The sequence below is a fragment of the Thamnophis elegans genome, chromosome 7, assembly GCF_009769535.1.
Source record: "Thamnophis elegans isolate rThaEle1 chromosome 7, rThaEle1.pri, whole genome shotgun sequence".
Taxonomy (NCBI): domain Eukaryota; kingdom Metazoa; phylum Chordata; class Lepidosauria; order Squamata; family Colubridae; genus Thamnophis; species Thamnophis elegans.
In genome coordinates, this window is record NC_045547.1 from 80,760,909 (window position 1) to 80,783,372 (window position 22,464).

At 44.7% G+C, this 22,464-nt stretch overlaps 1 protein-coding gene across 1 annotated transcript in view; it reads right to left on the reverse strand.

The window, feature by feature from the left end:
- MAGI2 (membrane associated guanylate kinase, WW and PDZ domain containing 2) overlaps positions 1–22,464 on the reverse strand; it is a 182,691-nt gene that overhangs the window by 159,533 nt on the left and 694 nt on the right. The gene's annotated exons all lie outside the window — the stretch shown is intronic.

The following is a 22,464-nucleotide window of genomic DNA, read 5'->3' on the forward strand; positions in this document are numbered from 1 at the left end:
ATGTAGAAAAGATGTGGAGACTTTGGAAAGAGTGCAGAGAAGAGCAACAAAGATGATTAGGGGACTGGAGGCTAAAACATATGAAGTACAGTTGCAGGAACTGGGTATGTCTAGTTTAATGAAAAGAAGGACCAGGGGAGACATGATAGGAGTCTTCCAATATCTCAGGGGTTTCCACAAAGAAGAGGGAGTCAAACTATTCTCCAAGGCACCTGAGGGTAGAACAAGAAGCAATGGGTGGAAACTAATCAAGGAGAGAAGCAACTTAGAACTGAGGAGGAATTTCCTGACAGTGAGAACAATTAATCAGTGGAACAGAAGTTGCCTCCAGAAGTTGTGAATGCCTCAACACTGGAAGTCTTTAAGAGACGTTGGATAGACATTTGTCTGAAATGGTATAGGCAGGGGGTTGGATTATTTTTTTTATAAAAAAGTTTTTTTTATTTTTCCCTTTCACATTCGTTCACAAATATACATTCTTATAATTGCTATTAATATTTGTCTATGCATCATTAATCTTTATTGTTATTTTCTTACAAATTTATATAATATAGTTGGGGTTATGTTCTTGCCACCCCATACCTCCATCTTATTTTGCAACAGCCTTGTTCCAGCTTCTCAACTTCCCTTCTCTGCCTCCTTTCCCCCTCTCCTTTCTCTTTTCTTCTCCCCCTCTCTTTCCCCCTCCTCCTCTCTTCTCCTCCCTCTTACCCTCTGTCCTACTCTTAATTCCCCCTCCCTTACTCTGCTTTACTCAGGGGGGGCGGGGTTGGACTGGAAGGCCTCCAAGGTGCCTTCCAACTCTGTGATCAGAATAGAATGGAATGGAATGGAATAGGATAGAATTACAGAATGGAATAGGATAGAATAGAATATAGAATAGAATAGAATTGGAATAGAATCGAAAGTAAATAGAAGAGAATAGAATAGAATTACAGAATAGAATAGAATAGAATTGGAATAGAATCGAAAGTAAATAGAAGAGAATAGAATAGAATTACAGAATAGAATAGAATAGAATAGAATAGAATGGAATGGAATGGAATAGAATTACAGAATGGAATGAATAGAATGGAATAGAATTACAGAATGGAATAGAATAGAATATAGAATAGAATAGAATTGGAATAGAATCGAAAGTAAATAGAAGAGAATAGAATAGAATTACAGAATAGAATAGAATGGAATGGAATGAAATGTACCCCCTCCCCTTTTTATTGTTAGCCGCCCTTTCGGGAATAGGGCGGGATACAAGCCAAATAAATCAAATCAAATCAAATCAAATAGAATAGAATAGAATTACAGAATGGAATAGAATGGAATAGAATTACAGAATGGAATAGAATAGAATATAGAATAGAATAGAATTGGAATAGAATAGAATAGAATAGAGTAGAATGGAGTAGAATAGAATAGAACAGAACAAAATAGAATACAGTAGAATAGAATGGAGTAGAACAGAACAGAACAGAATAAAATTCTTTACTGGACAAGCGTGGACATACAAGGAATTTGTCTTTGGTGCATATGCTCTCATTCTAATTCTAACCAGGGGTGGAAGAGCTGAGAGCAACACAGTTGTCTTGATTTGAGGTTGGTTCAGAACAGGGGAGGGGTACCATGGCCCTTTCAGGACTTGTGGACTTCAGCTCCCAGAATTCCTCAGCCAACTGGCTCAGGAATTCTGGGAGTTGAAGTCCCCAAGTCCTAAAAGGGACCATGCTTCCCCTTCCCTGGTTTAGAATAACGAGCAAGGGCGGGGGGGGGGGGACACTATTCCTTCTCAACAATGCCGTGGCCTCCATGCGACGCTTCCCCTAATGAAGACAAACACACGCCAACTCAACACTAGGCATCATTCTAACCCGCCCAGCTTCAGGTCATCGGATAATTTTGGAAACACTTTACCCAAGCCTCCCTTTATTTACCACAAAGGCCGGGCTTTCATTAATTCTACTTTTCTTCCCCCCCCCCCCCCCCATGCCCTGCTGCGAGGTTGCCTTTCTGCAGGCCAGATGCCAAGCGATCCAGATGTCCCGAGCAGCGAAATTAAAAGGAAGTGGTTTCCTTGGCAACCACCGTGGCACAAAAGCGCTCTGAATTTTTCTTTTTTCCCTTTTTCTCCCTCCTCTCCTCTCCTCTCCTCTCTCCCCACTACCACGGACGACTTGAGTAATCCAGACAGTACAGAGGAATAATATTAAGCATCGGATCGGAGCGTAATGCCACTAGGAGGGACGGCGAAGAGGGGAGCGACGTTATTTATAAATGTGGATGCTCGATGCCCCCTTTTATCCTCTGTTCTCTCCTTTACATTCCAGCTTTCTTGGAATCTTAGAAAGGAAGAAGACCCTTGTACTTTTTTTACACTTCCAGCAGGTCGGCTTCATGTTTGGGTACATTTTAGCCAATCTTGTTGGTGATAAATGCCAACGATAAAACAAGGGACTTATTATCACATATGGTGGACCTGCCCGGAAACACAAAAAATATTGGACAAAAATTTGGAAATGGGTGCAAGAAATTACAGGAGAGCAGATAAAATCCAAACCCGAAATCTTTCTACTGGGAATAATCAAAGAGAAATATACAAAGAAAATTAAGTACATATTACTTACTAATTGCAGCTAGAATAGCATTTGCCCAATGCTGGAAACAAAATAATACCCCCTCGGATGAATTAGTGATTAAAAAAAAACTTTGGATTGTGCAGAGATGGACAAGTTAACACTGAGATTAAAAGATAAAGAAGAGTCAGAATATTATGAAATTTGGAACAATTGGTACAAATGGCTGAAAAACAAGAATAAAATTAATTAAGCCAAAAAACAATAGATATAAATATATATAGAACTGTGTATAAAGGTGCGTAAATATAGAAGCGAAATATTATATACATGTACAGGTATGATGACATAACAATGTTGATGTAATTACTGCGAGGTGTTGTAGAAAGGAAAAAATAATAAAAAAAATCTGCTGGAAAAAAGAAAGAATGGAAGAAGAGCTGAGGAAGGACACAGAGAACGATGGAGCAAGAACTAGGAGGAAGGTTATTTTAAAGGCAGAATAAGAGAGTTGGAAGGGACCTTGGAGGTCTTCTAGTCGAACCCCTTACCCAAGTAGGAAATCCTGTAGGATTTCAAACAAATGACTGTCCAGTCCTTTCTTAAAATTAAAATTTCTGGAGGCAACTTCTGTCCCACTGGCTGATTGTTCTGACTGTCGGGAAATTTCTCCTTAATTCTAGGTTGATTCTCTCCTTGACTAACTTCCATTCAGGATAGACAGAGTTGAAAGGGGCCTTAGAGGTCTTCTAGTCTTCATGATGGCGAACCTAGGGCACACGTGCCACAGGCGGCACACACACAGCCCTCTCTGAGGGCACGCCAGCTGTCGTCCCAGCTTGGCTCCACTGGGCATGCGCATGAGCTCCCCGCTGGCCAGCTGATTTTTGGGTCTCTGCTGTGCTTGTGCAGGGGGCAGGGCGCATGGGGGAGAGTCATGTGCATACGTAGGGGGCATGCACGCATGTGTGGGGGTCACATACACATGCACGGGGGTCAGGGGGAGCATGGGGGGGGGAGCGGTGCTCCTCCAGCAGCCCATTTTTGCTCCCAGAAGGCTGCAGGGAGGCCCACTAGTGCCAAAACAGGGCATGTGTGTGTGTGTCTGGTATGGCTCCCCTGAGGCCCGTTTTTGCTCCCAGGAGGCTGCAGGGAGGCTCACTAAGCCCAAAACAGGGCGTGGTGTGTGTGTGTGTGTGTTTGTGTGTGTGTGTGTGTGTGTGTGTGTGTGGTATGGCCCTCCTGAGGCCCATTTTTTGCTTCCAGGAGGCTGCAGGGAAGCTCACTAGGCCCAAAACAGGGTGTGTGTGTCAGTGGTGGGTTGCTTATCCCGTTCCAACCGGTTCGGTTGGAATGGGGCCGGCGGTGTCCTCGTGCATGCGTGCAGTTCACGCATGCGTCGTAGCGCCTGCGCGATGCTTCAGCTGCTCACGGAAAATCACGCAGGTGCTGTATGTGCCATCCAGCTGCTCGCGGAGAATCGCGCAGGCACTGTATGTGCTATGCGCCTGCGTGGAAGCACAGAAGCCTTCAAAGACCGTTAAGGAGCGCGGGCGGGCGGGTGGGCCCTTCGCCGTTCCCGGAAGTTACTTAGCCACGAACCGGTTGAAACCCACCCCTGGTGTGTGTGTGTGTGTGTGTGTGTGTGTATGTATGTGTGTGGTATGGCCCTCCTGAGGCCCGTTTTTACTCCCAGAAGGCTGCAGGGAGGCTCACTAGGCCCAAAACAGTGTTTGTGTGTGTGTTTTGTGTGTGTGTGTGTGTGTGTGTGTGTGTGTGTGTGTGTATGGTCCCCCTGAGGCCCGTTTTTACTCCCAGGAGGCTGCAGGGAGGCCTACTAGGTCCAAAATAGGTGGAGTGGGGGGTACAGCAGAGTGGGGGGGGAGATGTTCGTGTGTGTGGGAGGGGGTAGTGTGTGGGGTTTTTGCACAAGCATTTGCAGGGGGGTGGGGCACGGGTGGATGGGGCACGTGCGCATTGCACTGTGGGTGCAGGCATGCGCATGTTTTCGGCACGCGAGGACCAAAAGGTTAGCCATCACTCTCCTAGGTACTTAATTGTGGGGAGAAATGGCTTGCTCGTTAATCAAGTTCTCTTCATTGGGCAATGGCTGCCAAGCACATGTTGTCCTAATGCAACACTTGAGAGCATTAAGCTAGGCCCTCCACTGTCTGAGTCACTCCGGTATGTGAAAATTAAGTACACTTTAGAAACGGGAAGCTGGCGTGATGCTTCCGAGAATGCCTCTGGGGCCCTCAATACGCAGCCTGTAATGGTTTGTGGGGAAGGCCTTGGGAAGAGAAGGGAAAGAGAGGTTGCCTAGGGGTGGAACAGATAAGAGAGGGCATAGCCTGCAGCTGTATAATGACTTGCCAGAGAAGTGTCAGCTCTCCCAGGCAGAATAGACAGGAAACATGGCCAGATAAGCTAATGTTCCTTTATTGTACAGCTGCAGAAAAGATTCCTCCAAGTCTGAACTCGCTTTTCTTACACTTTGAGACTCATGTTCAGATACCAATGTCTAGTCCTCCTCCTCCTCCTCCTCCTCCTCCTCCTCCTCCTCCTCCTCCTCCTCCTCCTCCTCCTCTTCTTCTTCCTTTCCCCCTCCTTCCCCTTCCTCCTCTTCCTCCTCCTCCTCCTCTTCCGTTTCTTCTTCTTCTTCCTCTTCCTCTTCCTCTTCTGCTTCTTCTTCTTCCTTTCCTCCTTCCTCCTCCTCCTCCTCCTCCTCCTCTTCTTCTTCTTTTTCTTCCTCCTCCTCCTCCTCCGCCTCTTCTGCTTCTTCTTCCTTCCTTCCTCCTTCCTCCTCCTCCTCCTCCTCCTCCTCCTCCTCCTCCTCTTCTTCTTCTTCTTCTTCTTCTTCTTCTTCTTCTTCTTCTTCTTCTCTTCTTCCTCTTCTCCTCCTCTTCTTCTTTTCCTCCTCCTCCTTCCCTAGTGAAGTTACCCAAATCCATATCATGTGAAATATGAGTATCACTTCATAAAGCCTTAGTAAGACCACACCTGGAATATTGCATCCAGTTTTGGCGTATTTAAAAAAAAATGTAGAGACTCTGAAAAGAGTGCAGAGAAGATAAATAAAGATGATTAGGGTTGTTTTTTTTTGCCAAAAAAGGGCATGCATATCCTTTAGGAGGCTTATAGAGTGCTCCTGTGGGCTGGGGGAGGGGCAAAAACGAGCAAAAAACAGCCCATTTTTCACTTGTTTTTGCCCTCCCCAGCCTCCAGGAGCACTTTGCAGGCCTCCCAAACCCTCTGCACGTCATTTTTGTAAAGGGGGTGGAGGGTTGGGAGGCCAAAAATGCTGTATTCAGTGTATAAGACGCACCGAGATTTTCATCCCCTTTTGGGGGGGGAAAAGGTGCGTCTTATACTCCGAAAAATACGATAAATAAAATAAATAAATGATCCAGAATGCCACTCTCCTTACCAGTCATTCTCTGACTACGGAAACAATTGACTCCTGAGCCGAAGGCATCAAGCAAGCTAAACAACCTTCTTTGTGAACAAAGGCACACACTTCTTCCTAGGAGAGCTCTTTTGTAAATTAACAGCCTTGTAACCGCTGTGATTCCTTCTGTGTTTATAGCCCGGCTGTTCAGGAGCCTGCAGTTCTATCTTCAGAGAAACGGGCCCCGCCTCGTGTTGAAGATGAAAGGCGCAGTAGGACTTTGGCAAATTTCTCACTTGCTGACTCGGTCTTGTAAAATCCTTCTCTTTTTTTCGGCGTACGGGGTAGTATAGAAAGCCGCAAACTGGACCTGCTTTTTATCCCATGCCGCGCACACTCAATTCTTCAAACAAGGGGGAGACAATCCATTCCTGCGGTCCGTCTCCATTATTTATAACAGATTGCACCCATCATTAGCCTACTGATCAGCTAAGAAAAGAAAAAAGAATTGGTTTCATGCAGAGAAGACCAGAAGGTGTCAGATTCAGTCTCTCTTATTGAGGAAGCTTTAGATGCCTCCGCTTTGATACCAGTACAGATGTCAATAAAAGCAATAAATAAAATAAAATCAAGAAAGGCCCTTTCCCTCCCCCTCAGTAGTATTGCATCCTTTCACCAGATGGAGCATTCGGCAGATGGAGCAGGCTCTTCTCGGTAGATAAAGCCTAACTTATTTTGCAGAAAATAATTTGCCAGACCAATTCTCGAATACAGCTCGTCTTCCCGGAATCCACACCTTTTATTGGACAATAACAATCGAGCGAGTCCAGAGGTATTTCACGAGAAGAGTCCTCCACTCCTCAGGGATGTGTTCCAGCTGTCACAAAATTGTTGGTTCGCTCGTGTGTGCAGACCGCGTGCACTTGACTCGTGCGAAGTGTGCATGCACAGGGCAATTAAAATTGTTCTGTGCATGCACAGAACTGAAAAACAAGATGGCGGCGCCAATGGCGGCGCCAATGGCGCCAACTTGGGAACTGGTTCGGGGGTGTGGCAGACCTGGGTCGCTGCTGGTTCCAGCAACCTAGGCCACCAAACCGGTTCAGTCGAACCAGTTCAAACCGGTAGGAACCCACCACTGCCACTCCTCCACTTGGAATAAGAATCTCTTATGCCACCAGGCTCAAAATTTTGGAGCTGGATAATCTGGAACTGCGCCGCCTGCGGTCGGATCTAAGCGTAGTACATACAATTGTCTGCTACAACTACTTCAGCTTCAATAATACTGGGGGAAATCTCAATACAATCTCAAGGCAAACCTAGGATACAATTTTCATGCAACTACCTCGAAGTTACGCAAAACGAAAGGGAGTGTGGGAGAGAACACATTTCACTTAAAACAGACTTAAGAGTTGTTAAGAGAAGTGTTATTCATGGCTTCTCGGAGCTTTTCTATCCGGAAAACAGTACCGACCGATAGGAAATGAACCCTACGCCCCCAGATTGTGGTTACTGGAAATAAAATTGAAAAAAAAAAAGGGAGGTCATTATATAAGATAATAATGGAACCAGACGTTAAAATCCACCGAAAGAAAGATTCTGGGGTAGTGAGTGACACATCGGCAGATGGCTGTTTTCGCACACAGCATTACTCAGAAGTTATTTCACCAACAACAAGGAAGGTGCTTTGTAGTAACAAAATAGATTGTGCTAAAAGCGTGGATATAATGTAGCTTCCTTTTGCTATGTTCCTTATTTGATGCGACTCCTTCTTTGTGGCTCGTGTCACGCCAGGAAACGTTCAGCTTCTAAATGGATTCTTTACAAGCCTAGTCCTGTTTAACTAAACCCTGCTAGCAAATATGGTGCAAGATTTAACTCCCTGAAAGGGGCATCCAGAAATATAAGCTATTTTTTTTTGCTATGGTGCCTGTACGTTAATCTTTTCATAATGATAGTTATTTTCCAGTTCCGTTTGAGACTCATGGACAAAACTGTTGTTGTCATGGAATTGGCAGCCCTTCTGGTCAGGGGTGGGTTTCTCGCCCCGTTCCAACCGGTCCGGTTGGAACGGGGCCGGCGGCATCCTCGTGCACGCGGGCAGTGCACGCATGCGTACTAGCGTCTGTGCGATGCTCCAGCTGCTCCTGGAGGATCGCGCAGGCGCTGTATGCGTCCTGCGCATGCGTGGAAGTGCAGAACTCATCAAAACCGGGTAAGGAGTGCGGGCGGGTGGGCCCTTCACCGTTCCCGGAAGTTACTTACTTCCGGGTTCGCCGACCAACCGGTTCGCGGGGACCGCCGCGAACCGGTTGAAACCCACCCCTGCTTCTGGTCAGGAATGGGTTCAAGAAAGGTTTAGGTTTAGGTTTATTAGATTTATATGCCGCCCTTCTCCCAAGGACTCAGGGCGCCGTACAACATTAAAAGAAACACATAATACAAAAGTTTTTTAAAAAATAGAATATCCAAACCCAATTAAAATTGACAATGACATTTTTTTAAAAAAAAATCGAATTAAAATTAACAATGCTCAATAATTTATTTTGTTTTGTTCAGGCCAGGCCGGCTTGCTGGAAAAACCAACTTTTTAGGGTGCGTCGGAAGGACCGGAGGTTGGGGATTATACGAAGCTCCGGGGGCAGCGTATTCCAGAGGGAAGGCGCTCCCACAGAGAAGGCTCTCTCCCCCTGGGGATCGCTAGCCGACACTGTCTGGCTGACGGCACCCTGAGGAGGCCAACTCTGTGGGATCGCACTGGACGGTGGGAGGCTACCGGTGGCAGTAGGTGGTCTCACAGGTATCCTGGGCCTAAGCCATGGAGCGCTTTAAAGGTCATAATTAGTACCTTGAATCACACCCGGAAGACAACCGGCAACCAGTGCAGGCCGTCTAAAAGAGATATTATTCTGACCCAGTTCCCAAACACGACAAACCCTCTATAGTAAACTAAATGTTCCCATTATTAGAAGTGCTAGCAGCTCTGGCAAAATGTTTCTCTCTCACACACAGCAGGCTAACAAGTCCATCAGGCAGGGAGTTGAATAGCTGTCTGTCACATCTATTCATCTCCTCCCCGTGCCCTTTATCCCCAGAGCTAGGGTGGGGCTTCCCTAACAGCGGTGGCTCTTCTGTCTCAAGGACCGGCCCATAGATTTCCACTGTTCTCCTCTCCTCTGCCTTCTGCGCATCTGTGCATCACGCATTGGACTTGGCTGTTCCTCCTCTTCCTCATCAGCCACCTCCAGACCTGGGAACTGGCAGGATGGCCGATGGCCCAGACTCTGCTCCTCACGCCACTCTCTCTCTGGCAGCTCCATTCCCTCTTCCCCCTCAGAGCTCTCCGGTTGCCTTGATGCTGACCCTGACTCCCACTCCTCCTCCTCCTCCTCTGATTTGGCTCCTGGAGGGGCCGGTCGGCCAACAGGCCAAAACAGATATACATAATGTCAAGCAACATAAGTCCTTCTTAAAGAGGACTCAGAAGGTGCCTCCTTGAGGAGTTGGCCAACTAGAAGTGAAACAAAGAAAAGAAGCTTTGTATAAAACTACATTTTGATGATGAGAGTTTGTTTTTTGTTGTTGTTCAGTCACTAAGTCATGTCCAAGTCTTCAGGACCTCATGGACCACATTACACCAGGTCCTTCTGTCTACCACTGTCTCCTGGAGTCGGCCCAAATTTATGTTCATTGCATCAATGATGCTATCTAGCCGTCTTCTCCCTTGCTGTCCCTTTCTCCTTTTGCTTTCCATCTTTCCCAACACCAGGGTCTTCTCCAAGTAGTCCTCTGCCTGTCCTAACTGAAAGGCCTATCAATTGTGGAGCCGACCAGAAGCCCCCATTCAATTCTGATGTTTGAGATCAAATCAGTGAATCCCGAAGGAATTTGGTGGCCACAGTATTTAGCTTCAGTAATTGTCCTTCCAATGAATGGTTAGGATTGGTTTCCTTCGGGATTCACTGATTTGATCTCAGACATCAGAATTGAATGGGGGCTTCTGGTCGTCTCCACAGTTGATAGGTCTTTCAGTTAGGACAGGCAGAGGAAAAAGGACGCCGAGCTAGGAGGAGACTCTATGGTGGGGGAACTGGACTTCTGGTAGGCAGAGGAAAAAAGAATGCTGCGCTAAGAAGAGACTCTATGGTGGGGGAGCTGAACGTCTGGTCGGCAGAGGAAAAAAGAATGCTGTGCTAGGAGGAGACTCTATGGTGGGGGAACTGGACTTCTGGTCAGCAAAGGAAAAAAGAATGCTGTGCTAGGAGGAGACTCTATGGTGGGGGAGCTGAACGTCTGGTCGGCAGAGGAAAAAAGAATGCTGCGCTAGGAAGAGACTCTATGGTGGGGGAGCTGAACGTCTGGTCGGCAGAGGAAAAAAGAATGCTGTGCTAGGAGGAGACTCTATGGTGGGGGAACTGGACTTCTGGTCAGCAAAGGAAAAAAGAATGCTGTGCTAGGAGGAGACTCTATGGTGGGGGAACTGGACTTCTGGTAGGCAGAGGAAAAAAGAATGCTGCGCTAGGAAGAGACTCTATGGTGGGGGAGCTGAACGTCTGGTCGGCAGAGGAAAAAAGAATGCTGTGCTAGGAGGAGACTCTATGGAGGGGGAGCTGAACTTCTGGTCGGCAAAGGAAAAAAGAATGCTGCGCTAGGAGGAGACTCTATGGTGGGAACTAGACATCAGAATTGAACGGGGGCTTCTGGTTAGGAACTTTATGGCTGACAGATGCATGCACAAAGAGTTTTGGTAGCACTGTTGCAAACCATTCATCTCCCACACCCTATGGAAACTCCTCAACCAACGAAGGAAGTAACGGGAAAAAAAACCCCTCAATTAACTTTTTGAAGAACCTCAATTGCTTTTGAACTTTCATTTCACCTCGGAATGCAGAGTTGCTAAACTCGGAAAGAGCCAATGTATTCCTGCAGGCAACGCAGTTGATTCCCTTCAGGTCAATACAGCATTACATTTTAATGTGGCTGTTTAGCTAAAAGGAATACTGTACTGTTTTTTTAGTAATCCCCATAATTAAGGTATTTGTATGCCGGTGCCATACATTTCCTGATCAAAATATTCATGAATGGGGCTTAAGTGGCGGCTGCCTCTAATTTAAGACTACTTGAATGTTGGAGGCACATTTTCAAACTTCACTGAATACTAATTCAATGTTTATATCTTGGCATTCGAGTTATTAATTTTTGCAATCTATTTCCTTACGTTCAAAAGGGAAAGAAAAAGATGTCACATATTTAAAGAAGTTAGAAACCTGTAATAACTTCCGAAGAAGACACATTTCACTCTGTTAAAAATTATCACACTGGCTAACATGTCCTCACAAGAAAATTCTAACTTTATAAGTAGAATCTTTGGTAATAAAAAAATATATGGATATGTGTTCTGATCCCCCCTCGTCCCACACCAACACACACTCCAAAGAGCCAAAGATAAGTTACGGCATTTAATTAACAGACAGATAGGTCCTTGGCAGCAATCCAGCACAGATAAGGCTTGGCAGCAATCCAGCCTGCCAAGCTCACCACAATGTTCTCCAACATTCGTTCCTGTGTTGACTTCTGCAAGAGGGGTGTGGGCACAAGCAGTCCTTTTATAGTCTGGAGAGAAGCCTAATGACCACCAGATGAGTGCAATCACCTCCTGTAACTGTGCAACTGTTCCTGACGCCTTCGGTGCTGGGCATCCAGGAACAACTCATTGCTGACCTCAGGCTCATCTTCCCTTGTCTCCTCCCCACTGGTCCAAGGCTCAGGTGCCTCCTGGTGGCCAACCAGCCTCTCTGCGCCCTGCTTGGAGTCGGAACCCTGTCCAGGGTCCTACACATCCTCCAGAGCCAACTCATAGGGCCCCTTGTTGTTGGAGTCTGGTGGTAGCTCCAACAGCTCCTGCTGGGCCACAACAGATATGGTATTTTTGTGTGCGTGTAGATATGCTTCCTGTGAGTGCTTTCAGTTTTTAAACATTTTCAAACAATTAGAAATACATGAAAAAAAGGGACACTGGAGGTTTTCGAAGTAGACTGGACAACCATTTCACTTTGATGGTACAAAGGGCGGAGGTGAGTTTGCCTATTGAGATGAGGTGGAGCAGTTACTTTTGTGGTGTGCAGACAATAACTTGGTCCATAACACCAATAAGACCAAGGAGTGGACTGTAGAGGGAATAGATCAGACATCCAGCCCTTGCCTATCAATGGAGACCAAGGGGAGCAAGTGGCCAGTTTTAAGTTTCTGGGTGTTGTCATAAAAGAGAAGCTTACCTGGGACACTTACATTGCAGCACTGATCAAAAGGGCCCAGGTGTGGAGAGACTTTTCCATGGAGTGGAGATGGTGTGGCTTTGTGGGCTGCCTGCATCCCACAGATAGAGCTTTGTGTTGTGGCCTGTCAGCTCCCGGCCCCTCCAGCAGCTGTGTCAGAAGAAGGGAGAGAGAGAGGGGGGGGGGGAGAGGGAGGAAGGGAGGCGGAGCTTGGGCTGTCCGTCAGCCCTCAGATGGAAAGTCAACAGCCTCCAAATCTGGAGGTGGCTGATGAGGAAGAGGAGGAACAGCTGGGTCCAGTGCCTGATGTGAGGATGCACAGAAGCTAGAGGAGAGGAGAGCAGTGGAAATCTATGGGCCAGTCCTTGGGACGGAAGAGCCAACACTGCTAGCGAAGCCTCACCCTAGCTCTGGGGCAGAGATGAATAGGTGTGGCAGACAGCAATTCATCTCCCTGACGGATGGACTTGTTAGCCTGCAAGAAAAATATTTTGCTGGGGCTGCCGGCGCTGTCTGTGACCCACTGGCATTCCACGGACCAGGAGTTGGGGACCCTTGATTTAAGAGACGAAAATTTTGTAAACATGCTTTTTTTCTTCCTTTGAAGCCAAACCCTAACATTAACAACTGTGTCCTAATTGAGATATCAGCTACAGTATTCTAAGCTAACAAAGACTTCTAGAGTTTCTAAAACCACAATTCCGTGAATGTCAGCCGGCAGTGCTAAGCAAAGGTTTCTGGAATATCTCTTGAATGGCAATTTTTTTTCCCGTGTCGTGGGATAATTACAGCAGCGAGTGCAGCGAAAGGTTATTCAGATACATCAAGAGATAGATGGAAAGTGCTTTGTTTACCCATAACATATTTACATATAAGAGATTTATTTACACATAATAAAAACACTTGCAGCCGAGTATGAAAAATAATTCCTAAAGCAATATTCTTTCTGTTGCTGGCGAAATAATACTGTGGAAGCAAAGACATGGTCGCCCACCAAAATGAATCTTTTGTTTTGCTTTTTGACGACAAATATCCTGAGTGTCATTTCAGCACAAAATCAAATCAGAATTACAGGAAGGAAAATAGAATAGAACAACAGAGTCAGAAGGGACCTTGGAGGTCTTCTAGTCCAACCCCCCAGATTAGGCAGGGAACCCTACACCACTTCAGACAAATGGTTATCCAACTCTTCTTAAAACCTTCCAGTGTTGGAGCATTCACAACCTCTGGAGGCAAGCTGTTCCACTGATTAATTGATGGGTTGCAGGCGGTACACCCTGGTACGAGTGTACTGGTGCCTATCGGGAGCACTGGGTACCATTCTGGTACGGTGCTCCGGAGGGGCCATCCACCCACCCGCCCTCCTTACCTATATTTGAGCTCTTCTCTGCTTCTGTGCACGCAGCATAGGGTGCCTGCGCAATGCTCTGCTGAACAGCTGGAGCATCGCGGAGGCATCGCAGGAGATAAGGACATATACGCGCGCTGCACACACGTGCACACATGCTGTGCACATTCATGTTGTGGGCGCTGGGCCCCATTGTACCGTATCGGTTGCAATGGGTCTGGAACCCACCACTGCTTGACTTCCTCTTCTTTGGGGGAGCCCCTGAGATATTGGAAGCCTGCTATCATGTCTCCCCTGGTCCTTCTTTTCATTAAACTAGACATACCCAGTTCCTGCACCCGTTCCTCATATGTTTTAGTCTCCAGTCCCCTAATCCTCTTTGTTGCTCTTCTCTGCACTCTTTCTAGAGTCTCCACATCTTTTCTACATCGTGGCGACCAAAACTGAATGCCATATTCCAAGTGTGGCCTTCCCAAGGCCTTGTAAATGGTATTAACCCTTCACGTGATCTTGATTCTCTCCCTCTGTTGATGCAGCCTAGAACTGTGTTGGCTTTTTTGGCAGCTGCTGCACACGGCTGGCTCCTATTTAAATGGTTGACCACTAGGACTCCAAGATCCCTCTCACAGTTGCTACTACTGAGCAAGGTACCACCTATACTGTACCTGTGCATTTCCTTTTTCTTGCCTAAATGTAGAACCTTACTCTTTTACTTTTTTACTTGTTTTAATGTTTAAAAATAAGGCGATGTCACCACAGTAGTCAGAATATTATCGGCACGATGCAGGAATTCTCCAGACAAGAATCCATGTATTAATAAACAACAGGAACAAGGTTGTGGCGTTGCGACTGTAAAAAGGCCTGTTTGACATTCATGTCTGGCTGCAAGGCATCCTCGGTCGTGAGAGGTTCAACAGAGAATACAAATAATGAGGCAGCAGAAGCCTTGACTAGTTGATTGGCTTCTGGAAAAGAAACCCTTCGCAAGATTTGTAGACCATAATGGACAGACATGGAAGATGCTAATCACCAGATCGCGAGAGTATGAGCCAGTGGCTAGACAAGGAGACCCCACTGGTACCCTCACACTAGAATAGAATAGAATAGAATAGAATAGAATAGAATAGAATAGAATAACAGACTCAGGAAGGACCTTGGAGGTCTTCTAGTCCAACCTCCTGTCTAGGCAGGAAACCCTATATTGTTTCAGACAAATGGCTATCCAACACCTTCTTAAAAAATTCCAGTGTTGGAGCATTTACAACTTCTGGAGGCAATTAACCCACTGATTAATTGTTCTCATTGTCAGGAATTTTCTCCTTAGTTCTAAGTTGCTTCTCTCCTTGATTAGTTTCCACCCATTGCTTCTTGTTCCGCCGTCAGGTGCTTTGGAGGATAGCTTGACTCCTTCTTCTTTGTGGCAACTCCTGAGATATTGGAAGACTGCTATCATGTCTCCCCTAGCCCTTCTTTTCATTAAACTAGACATACCCAGTTCCAGCAATCATTCTTCATATGTTTTAGCCTCCAGCCCCCTAATCCTCTGTTGATCTTCTCTGCACTCTTTCTAGAGTCTCAGCATCTTTTTTACATGACCAAAACTGGATGCCATATTTCAAGTGTGGCCTTACCTTCAAGGCATTATAAAGTGTTATTAACACTTCACGTGAACTTGATTCTACATGGAGCAATGACATGCATTTAATTTCCCAGCTACTACATTTGCTGGCCGAGCAGGGACAAAAATAACCAGAGAAATTAAGAAATAAATCAAGTTCCTTGATGATGGGCTCCAGCATGAGCTCTCAAAAGCTTGGAAGAATAAACCTTTGGTCCTGGGGACCAACTTGGATTGGATCCTGCAGGGTTAGTGGCGATATCTGCAGGCCTGCTCCTTTCATTATCCATTCGATTTTTACTTTGACTATTGGCTGCACCAGAGAAACCTTCTCTAATGAATGGAAGTTCAGTCCATCTTGGCTGACCTCGGAGAACAATGGAAAGTTTTGAATCTTACTTCGAAGAAACCCCGGCCAAAATGTTTAGTGAGCCTGTGTTGCAGAGAAAACTGGGAGAGAATGTTTAACAATCAGCATTGAACTGTGGCTCTATTGCAGAGAGTGCTTGGTGCCTTCTGAGCTGGTTGTTTTCTTGCAAACGTTTCATTACCAAAGTAAGTAATTACATCAGTGCTAGGGTAATGAAGGCTAGGTAATTTCAGTGCTAGGTAATTGTATTTGGTAATGAAACATTTGCAGAAAAATAACCAAGCTCTGTTCTGATCTAGGCTTCAACAAGTCACAAAGCAGACTTCTCATCCCAACAAAACCCCTTTTTATGAAGCTCATGTGAATTCCTCTCATTTGCATCCAGCAAAGTCCAGGCAAACAGTCTTTCAAGGGTGAATTTACAACCACAGACCTTATCAGGCTTGGAGAGCTACCAGGCCGATATCTTCCAAACGCCATGCTGTACAAGAAAATACTTGGCGAGGAGTCTCTGAGATATCACAAACAAATTTTCACACTAATTAAGCGAACAAATTGTCTCCTGCAAACTCCGCTCCCCTTTCGCTCCTTTTTATTCCCTATGGGAGGGGCCATTCACTGTCCACCTGTGCTTTTACTCCCAAGTCAACCCTTGTTCCTTAACTGTCCCCTTCTCCTGGCAGCTCTGTGCATGCACATATTGGGAACAGGCTCCAGCTGTTCTTCTGCCCCACTGATATCCAACTCCGAAGGCAGCTGATAACTGTCGGATGGCCCTGGCCATATCTCTGCCTCCGACGCAGAGCCCTCATCAGAGCCTTCCCCAGACTCCAGGACTGGCCCAGGTTCCTCCCCAACCTCCTCTGTCTGAGTCTGCCACCAGTTCCAGTGGCCACTGGCGGGTCACAACAAGCTCAGACAGCACCAAAATTTGTTCTAAAGAGTCAAGACTTTACAACCGAAGCAGGAAATAGTTCAAATTACATGAGCAAAATTCAAGTGATTGGCCAAGCAAATGGCAGAGTACAGTTTGAAAGGAAGCAGCATCTCAAGCCTCCATCATCCAGACCTCGAACCACAAATAGTCCAGGCTGACAAGCAATTGTTCCCAAAACCAATGCTTCTCAGAGTGAAAATCCTTCAAGTGTTCAAACACCTCTGATGTGTCTTTCACAAGAGGCAATTGAAAATCAGACTGCACTCCTGGGAAAGTGCCTTCTTTTGACAAACCCTTCAATCTTCAGATAAACCGTTCGGTCCCTGTCTCTTTGCACATCAACCTATCCTAGCACTGAAAAGTCTTGTATTGCAATCTGACTGGGGTATCTATGTGTTGGGGTTCGGGATACCTATTTATTTATAAAAGACTAGCCAATAATCCGGTGTTGCCCAGGTATTTATTTGTCCAGACCAAACATAATTTCTAAGGTTGGATTTTCCCCCTTACCAGAGGGAGCCCCCTTGTGGAGCGCTGTGAAGCCGTTGCCATGGCAACTCCACTGCAATGCACAGTAGAAGCCATTTTACAGCAGTACAGTAGAAGCCCTTTGAAGGCACAACAGGCTGCATCGTAACAGAACACACACTCCAAGGGGTGTTAGGGGTGTCTTACCCCCTCCCCATAGTATTTTCCTCCAGAGAGTAAGTCATCTGTGTACCAAGTTTGGTTGAAACTGCTCAAGGCACTCCAGAGTTATGCTGGAACACACACACACACACACACACACACACACACACACACACACAGCCATTTTTATATATAAAGATTATTATTATTATAAAAAGGCAAATTGAAAAAGAATTACAATATTCAAAATTACGCCCTGTATACTGCACGAGTTGGAAAGAGGAAATATCTACAGACCCCTCACATCCTCGACATAAACTGTTGCAATGTGTTCCCTCAGGATGACACTATAGCCAACACAACTAGACAACAAAACATCTAGACACAAGGATAGTTTTTCCCCTGGTGCCATCACTCTGCTAAACAACTCACTCCTACAATACTGTCAAACTACCTAATAGAGATGAATTACTATTATCCTCCTCATCTTTCCTATTACCTATTAAGATTGATATTGACTGTTTATTTAGTATTCTAGTACGATTTATGTCGGCTGCAATAAGCAAATAATGGCATCCTACGACCATCACTGAGTTTGTATCTTATGATTTATGATGATTGCATCTTATGATTGTGATCATGGTTTATCAATTGTTGCTTGTTTGTATGCTGAGAGCTTATGCACCGGAGACAAATTCCTTGTGTGTCCAATCACACTTGGCCAATAAAGAAGAAAGGAAGGAAGGAAGGAAGGAAGGAAGGAAGGAAGGAAGGAAGGAAGGAAGGAAGGAAGGAACACAAATACCTAGTGTTAATATGGACTTCCTTGGATGAAGCAAGGTTAACTGGAATCCTACAAGGATGGATTTATATTTCACTGACAAAGAAATAAAGAAAGACTAGTATAGATTTATTTCAAGCTATTTAGCTCTCGTCAGCTAGCCATACCCTTCTGGGATTTCTTTGCCGGTAAAATATAAATTTAATCCAAAACTAGTTTGTTGCGAAAGCGACTGCCTGAGAAGGCTGCTGGATTGGGCTTGAAAGGTGAGAGTGACAGCAGTATGCTCCGTCCCATATTTGGGTAAACTAGGTTGCCCAGATTAAAAAAAAAAAAAACCCACTTAATCTCTCCCCTGGTAGAGCTGACAGAGGGAGGAGAGCCCATGGCTTAGAGGTTAATACATCTACCTAATAATGAAGAAGCCTGGGTTTGAATCCCAGAAAAGTGTGGTTAGCTGTCGAAAGCGAAATAGCTTCAAATAGATCTATGCTAGACTCCCTTTATTTCTTTGTCGGTAAAATATAAATTTAACACAAATATAGTTTGTCCCGAAAGTGACCTGCCTGCAAAGACTCCTGGATTGGGGCTGAAAGGTGAAAGCAGAAGCAGTATACGGCATCCCATATTTGGGTAGACCAGGTTGTGATGATAACAAACAATACCTGGGTACCTGAGAGACCGCCTCCTGCCGATCACCTCCCATAGACCGATTCGATCACACAGGTTAGGTCTCCTCCGGATTCCATCTGCCAGCCAATGTCAGCTGGTGATTCCCCGGGGGAGAGCCTTCTCTGTTGCAGCTCCAGCCCTCTGGAACAATCTCCCCGTGGAGATCCGGACCCTTACTACCCTCCCGGCCTTCCGCAAAGCTGTTAAGTCCTGGCTGCTCTAGCAGGCTGGGGGGCTCTCGAAATATCCAGCCCCCCGGAAATTGTGACTGTTGTATATTTTAATATGTTGTTTGTGTATTATCCCTCCCTCCCTTGTTTTATTGTAAGCCGCCCGGAGTCCTTCGGGAGTGGGTGGCTTACAAATCAATAAAACTATAAACTATAAACTATAATACAAAGATGGGAGTTTCTGCTTGTGCAGAAGCTGTCATGTTTGGTAGTAACCCCAGTTTGATTCTGGGTTCCAACCACCCTGATAGAACAGGTCCATTATTATTTGTGGATCCATGGCTTCCTTTTGTGGGTGTGGCCATCTGAGCAGACGAGCCATTACAAAACAATTATGTTCATTGATGGAGCAGGATGTCGGGAGTGGTGCAGTGGCCTAGAGGAGGAGCTCTCGGCTCACAATCAGTGAGTTCGATCCTAGGTAGAGGCAGATATTTCTCTCTCTAGGCACAATGAGAATGTATCTGCTGAACAAAACTCCACCCTGGCAACAGGGACGGCATCCGGCCATTAGGCACTCTGCTAGATCCATTCAGTTGCCCAGACTCCACCCCGCAAGGGATTATGAGGTCTTTAAAAGATGATGATGATGGAGCAGGATGTCCTTGGGACCATCACCCAGGCCCTGATTAGCCTGAGATTGAATTGCTGCAATGGACCCTACCTTTCCATATTATCTTCAACTGGTACGGAACAGTTTACGATGTCACAGAAATGCAGCCGATACTGAAGTTTGTGTCGAGCTTTTTTGTTTCAAAAAGAGAGTAGGAGGGCTATTTATAGACCTCGGTTTCTAATTTGTTCATCTTCCAAGGATTTAAGGGCAAAGCTACACGGTACACAAGAACTGAGTAGAACATTAATTAGAAGCTGTTTACATTCCTCAGGTGTTTTTGAAAAATAGATAATTTGCTGTAGGTAACTGTGGGCCAAAGGGATTAATTATTCTGTTTGTTTACTCATTTTTCTATGACCGTCGTTTTTCATCCCAGCTTCTGGAAGTAAAATATCTGCCTCAAATCAAAGCTCTTATTCTATTATTAATTTTTACCGAATTATTTTGGCCATGTAATATTATATGTGTGTGGACATTAGTTCCACCTATCCTATCCCCATCTCTCCCTCAGCCTTGCCCCACAGAATCCTCCCCTATCCTATCCCCTTCTCTCCCTCAGCCTTGCCCCACAGAAGCTTCATCATCTCCTATCCCCTTCTCTCCCTCAGGATCCTCTCTAAACTCCCAGGCAGCCGCCCGGATGAGTCACACACTGGCCACGCCCAAGTGGCAGTTTGAACAGAGATCTTTTCAGGCGGGGAAGGGGGAGTGGAACTCCTTAGCATCAGAGTGTGTTAATAATAATATAACAAACACGGGAAGAAAGAGGTGTATGGAGAGCGGAAGAGGTATATTGGGTTTTTATTTGAGTTTGAGTTTGAGTCTTATTTTATTTATATTTCTGGGGGTATTGTTGACAAGAGGAACTGCTGTGATTATTGTTTAATGTTGTATGGCCCCGGTTATGCACAGTATATATGTGACTGTATGAAAATGAAAAATGGAAAATAAAAACATTAATTTTCTTAGAAAAAATAATAATATAACAAACACTAACGATCGGATAGTCATTTCCAAAAAATCCTTTCTAAGCAATCACCTGGAAGCCAAGAGGAACATACGTGCCAAATTTCAAGTTGGTAGGCTTTATGGTTCTGGAGATTTTGTGATGGGGCGTGAGTGATTTTCGCTTTTATAGATAGATAGATAGATAGATAGATAGATAGATAGATAGATAGATAGATATAGATATAGATATAGATATAGATATAGATATAGATATAGATATAGATATAGATAGATATAGATATAGATATAGATATAGATATAGATATAGATATAGATATAGATAGATAGATATAGATATAGATATAGATATAGATATAGATATAGATATAGATATAGATATAGATATAGATATAGATATAGATATAGATATAGATATAGATATAGATATAGATATAGATATAGATATAGATATAGATATAGATATAGATATAGATATAGATATAGATATAGATATAGATATAGATATAGATATAGATATAGATATAGATAGATATAGATATAGATATAGATATAGATAGATATAGATATAGATATAGATATAGATATAGATATATAGATATAGATATAGATATAGATATAGATATAGATATAGATATAGATATAGATATAGATATAGATATAGATATAGATATAGATATAGATAGATATAGATATAGATATAGATATAGATATGTATATATATATATATATTAATTGTTCCAACACTGTACGGGTAATTGGTTTAAGTATTATTTTCTCAGCAGCAGTATTGATTTCTAACTTATTCTGAAGATTTTATGCCAAATTCTACTCTGATTCCAGTGTAGCATGATATATTAATATCTCACAAATTCTACTTTTCTTAATGATTTTCAATACGATTGAGAGGTGGATCAACAATACCTTTAGGGGCATCAGTAAACTGCCTACTGAACATCTATTAAGCTGGTATTTTTAAATCTACGTATCGCTGACATTTTCTTCTCTATCTATATCCCATATCTTAGGTGGTAGTTTTTTTTTTCTACTTATTTTTTCATTCAGTTTGGGGGAAAAAGAACATGTTAAAGCACTCTTCTCCCCTTACTTTAAAAGTGCTGAATGGGCTTTTGAAGTACATTAATTTGTGCGAGACAATTAATAACGGGAGAGAAGATGCGTGAGAGCACATTGTGAGGTTGACACGTCCATCCATTAGAGCTTCTCTCGGGGAAGACTCTGCTGAATAAGAAATCTAGTTCATTACACAAAAATATTTCCACTTGAAACTCATTTCAACTCATGAACCCACAACTTTGCCATAACTTTGCCATAACTTCGCCAAGTGGTGGGTGAATTCATCTTAGTACTCCCTCAGCTTATTAAGCTGTGTGATGGAGGATTTTAATTCCATGGGCCTATTTGTGTTTCATGGGATGCGGTGGCTCGGTGGCTAAGACACTTGAGCTTGTCGATCAGAAAGGTCGGCAGTTCGGCGGTTCGAATCCCTAACCGCGCAACGGAGTGAGCTCCGGTTACTTGTCCCAGCTTCTGCCAACCCAGCAGCTCGAAAGCAGAACAAAATGCAAGTAGAAAAAAACTTTGTGGGAAGGTTAACAGCATTCCGTGCACCTTCGGTGTTGAGTCATGCCAGTCACCTGACCACGGAGACGTCTTTGGACAGCGCTGGCTCTTCGGCTTTGAAACAGAGATGAACACCACCTCCTAGAGTCGGGAATGACTAGCACATAGGTGCAAGGGGAGCATTTACCTTTTATTTGCGTTTCTCACTGGAGAAAGCAATTATGTTTGGAAGTTAACGATGAAAGGAAACCAGGCCATCAAAGAACATGGTAGCTGAACACCATCAAAGCTGACACCACCAAGAACAAGCCATGCTAGAATCAGCAAGAATGATTCACTCTTCATTCATCCATGACTACTACTTCTCCTTCTCTTGTCTTTCTTAGTCATCGTCGTCGTCGTCGTCGTCCTCCTCCTCCTCCTCCTCCTCGTCCTCCTCCTCCTCCTCCTCCTCGTCTCTTTGTCCTCCTCCTCCTCTTTCT